Here is a 4,879-nt window from a genome sequence, read left to right on the forward strand (position 1 = left end):
ATACAGCAATCACACTACTGGGCATTTACCCAAAAGAAAAAAAAAGACATTCTATAAAAAAGACACCTGCACTTGAATGTTTATAGCAGCACAACTCACAACTGTGAATTTGTAAAAACAACCCAAGTGCCCATCAATACATGAGTGGATTAATAAAATTAGGTATATATACCATGGAGTACTATTCAGGCAAAATTTACTTTCATCTCTTTCTGACATAGTGGCATCCAATGATTCATTGAATCCTGCTAAGTTTCCCGCTGATGTGTCTCTCAAACTCATTCCATCCTTGCCATTCCCATTGCTAGGTTCTATTCCAGCATCTTACCCTCTCTTGCCCAGGCTATTGTATGCACATCCTAAATAGTCTGTGTTATTTCAGTCCAATCTGTATATGCTTCCATATTTTTCACTCTAACATAAAAATATGATCGTCCTGTTCCCTTCAATAAAGTTTTCTGATATGTCTGTATAAGTTTCTTTTGGATCCGACCCTTGTTTACCTATACAATCTCATCTCTTGCTACTCACTGCTTCACTTAACCATACTGGACATAGTTCCATATCCAATAAAATACTTGTATATTTTAACAGCTATTATTAACAGCTACCTAGTTTGCATTATATATACAAACCATAATACATTTTAGTAGTCCTCTATTAATAAGTAGTTCTAATTTTTGTCATTGTAAATCAATAATGCCACAAAGACCATTTTTGTGCATATAGCCTTCTATATTTGTACACTATGAGTTTAACTCCTTAAGATAAATTCTGACCTCCAAGTCCACAGGGTGGATGAAAACAGGGTCAGATAATACCTATGTACGCAGAAGGCTGCATTAGAGGAGATTAAACCTGAGGTTTTTGAATCTGAATCTTTCAAAATGGGTGAGAAACATGCTTGCTCTTTGCCCTGGAGAGTGACGTTATTTTTATTTTACTGGACAGTAAACATGCCTACCCTTTGCTCTGGAGGAACATACTACTATCTTCCAAGTCTGTAAGCAATCCCACTTTTTGATCCAGATGAAGACATTATCTCTATTTTTCAAAGCTGTTCTCTAGTCAAACTACTTGAAAAGATAGTCTGGAACAAAGAGCAGTCAATGTCTCACTTTTCAAGACAAGCAGAAATGCAAGACCCATGTATAACTGTCTCCTAACAATATCCAATCCTTGTTTCTAAAGTATCTTGGCTTCTGGTAAGTTTTCCCATGAGTACACAACTCCATTGTCCATTCTATTATAATTGATCTGACCAACAGAAGCTGGGGCCAAAATCCTTTCAATCTGTCTCATGCAAAATTTAATAAAGGCTGATATCAACAAGACTGCAAACAGCAGGATGAGGCCAACCTGCAGTACTGACCTTAATCATGCAGAGTCCTGCATCCAACCAGTTTAAGAAATCCCAAAAACCATCATGGCCTCTTAGAAAGCCAAGTGGCTTTCTTCTTCAGTCTCCATTTGACCTTTCCACTAGGCTGGAGGCATTATTCCAGGTATAAGGGTGCACGTAGAAAATCTAGAGCAAATTCTGCCATCTATAACAATATTGGCTAGTAGAGTCATTAATCATTTCAGCTAATGTCAGGGATAAATTTCATGCCATCTTTTCTAATTAGAAGATTTCTATCACAGGGATAACTGCCTGCAGGGAACACATAAATGATGAAACAGTTATCTCTTGGGAAGCTTCCCCCAGGTAACCAAGAGTGGCCTCATTTTGGAAAGATCTAGACAGTTGTTTGAGAGCAAAATGATCTACTGGTAGTGTTTCTTTAAATTCTCAAAGTTCTTCTTATGACTACCCCATAAATACAAATCACTATATTTTGGGGGATGAGGCAAGGCAATACCTGGCCTCAACATTAGGAGTATAGTCTTAGAGATGCACATTGAGGTCATGCAAAAAATGTATTGTTGACAATTATTAGGCCCACCAGTGGCACCTACACCAATCAGGAGAACAGCTTTACAGTAATCAAATAAAAAATACAGCCTGCCACTGGTTGGTAGCTCTTGGGATTCTCAGTTCTGTTTGAATTATTGAATCCAGTTCTCAGGCAATTCCTCCGACGTGTCCTGTTTATCCACAGCACTAGCCAGGTGACACTCATCTGACCTATGGAATGACTAAGTGACAGCTATAGGAATGGGGAAGGGCAAGATATCCTAAGGTTTGATGGATATTTTGTGGGGGATGTAGATGAGCCAGGACCATCATCTGTTCTTGTCAATAGATTTCTCAGGGAGGATCTAGGAAACAGCAACTGTATTGTGGTCATGTCCATCTGCAGACTGTGGCAGATCTAGAAGGCAGTTATATAAGATGCTTGCAACTGCTTGAGGGAGCCACACCAGGGCATTTTCCTTCATGAAGGAAGCTGAAAGATGATTCTGAAAGACAGACATTAATGCTCTCTCTCCCATACCTCTAGGTTCTGAAGTATTCCTTCTCCAGAGGGCAGTGATGTTGTCTTTCTTCTATCACTAGGAAATCAGTGAATAGCAGCTATAAATTCACCTTTTTTCCAAGCATCCCCTCTTCACATCTAGATCTTTCATACAAAAGGATGAAGTGAAAGAATAACATGGACATTTTTATAAAACTTGCACAAACCTATTTCGTCTCCCACTTGACCCATGTTGGACACTGTAGGGTGACTCTGCAAGCAGTGTACTCAACCAAATAGTCATTATCCTGATGGTCTAGGGCCATATCAACAAAATAAACCAAGTTGCTCACCAGAATTACATTTGAATTCATTAGGTCCATTTTTGGACCAGGAAGTGTAGCAACCAGGCCATCTGGGTTGCTTTCGGGGGATAGAAAGTTACATCTTGTCCAGGAATAGTTGTATAGAATCCAAAATTTTCAAAATAGGTTTACATTACCTTCTCCCATCTCTTTTTGTCCTGATCATTATCCAGGAAGTAACCAAAGGAAGATGATTAATTTCTGTAGAAAGCTATCTACATTCAGTGACCACTGTGTCAGTAAAGTATGTGGACCAGAAGGAAGTGAGGAAAGAAGAGTCAGAAAGTTTCTGAAATCAATGTTTTATGAGGCTGTTTTAACACTCAACAATACTAGATGATTGTGAGTAGTAGAGTGCATGGAAGATCATCAAAAACCTTGACTATCAATCCCTTATTTAGTGGCTGTCGTGATAAGATGTGCATAATTGTCAAGCTGCAAATGGACTGCAAAACTGGAAACCTCACATCTATTAGTGGCTAGAGTAGGCTCATTGGAATGGAATAACTGTAATCTCAAAATCTGTCAGTAGCACAGATAACTCTGAGAGGGGGTCAAATGTCAGATGTAGCCAAAATGCCAAGAAGGAGTAGGGATATGTCCTGTGCAATAGGATCTCCCTCCCTCCTAGCGAGACAAAGGGATCAACTTTTGGCAGGAATCACATTTGGCATTAGTAGTAGCCAGAAACATAAACAGCAGAAACATAGACTCCTTTACTTTGTACCTAGCCTAGGATGGTGAGTGTATTGCTTGTTTGGTACCATGATGGATCCAGACAGCAACAGCTATTTAAGAGAAGAGTTAGCAACAACCAGGGCACAATTCCTGCATCTATCTGTGAACCTACTTCCTAGTACTTGGCCTACAACAATCTCCCTAAAGCCTCCTCATTAATAGGCAGTAAAATGGAGGTCCATTTACTGCCAAACAGGCTATCCAATTGGGATGTTATGTTTACTACTGATTGCTACAGATTTTCCCCCACATGCCTTTAATTGCCTCATGAGGCCCTACTTTTTCCTCCTCCAGAAATCGTGTCTTTGTCAGTATCCCATATTCATCACCAAACTGTCAAGAACTGTGAAGGGTCTGAGATTTTACTCTATTTGGGAGTGAACAAGTTAGCCTGCCACAGCTTTATGGATGATTGCAGTAGACATGAGATTTTTTGTCAGAGTCAAAGAACTTCATTATTCATGGCATAAGAATCAGCATATTTTGTGCTGGGTGTCTGAGCCCTAAATTTCACAGGGGAAGCCAAAGAGAGCCAGATGATAACTGCACATGCAGTGGATTGTGCTTCAGGTGATGAACTCAGAGCGTGGGAAGCCAAATCTTTTATAATGGACAGTAAGAATGCCTGATTATGCTCCAGAGGGAGACAATATCTTTATTACACTGGTCAGTAAGTAAATCTACCATTTTCTCTGAAGGAAATCACAATCTCTATCTTCCAAGACTGTTTTCTATACAAATATCTTTAAAAAGATAGTCTGGAACAAAGAACTCAATTGGCAGGATGTGCAGAAATGAGAAAAGCCCATGGAGATTTTCTCCCATCTCTTTTTTCTCTGCATATTCCACCATAGCCCATGACCAGGTGCCTGATTTCAGGATTTAGGATGTTTAGATCTATCTCACCTGACTGTAGTAAACGTAATACTTAGATCATAAACATTTCCTTTCAGGATTCTTGTTATATTGGGGCTTATGCCAGTTCCAACATCAAGGCATTGAAAGCAAAGTATATTGGACAGCACGAACCCTTACTCCCTTTCCTAGTTTTCCTGCTCCCTCTTTTCACTCCCTTTCTTACCCTGTTCATGGAAAATGTTGCTTACTTGATAGAGGATAGTCCTAAAATGCAAGTAGTGTTTTAATAAATGAAATTGGTTTTAATTTATTTTATTAAGCATTGTGCTCAATATGTTTAGAATATGACTGAGGAGAAATTTTACTTTATCTGGACAGCAATTAAAAAACCTAGAAAAATACAGCCTATACTCAAATTAAAAAGATGGAGACAATGTTGTTAAGATTTACACTCTGCACAGGATTTAGCATTTGCTATTTCCCCCCAAATCTGAGAAGTGCATTATAGAATAAGGTTGA

This window comes from Propithecus coquereli, unplaced genomic scaffold (assembly GCF_000956105.1).
Source record: "Propithecus coquereli isolate 6110/MARCELLA unplaced genomic scaffold, Pcoq_1.0 Scaffold4, whole genome shotgun sequence".
Classification (NCBI taxonomy): Eukaryota; Metazoa; Chordata; class Mammalia; order Primates; family Indriidae; genus Propithecus; species Propithecus coquereli.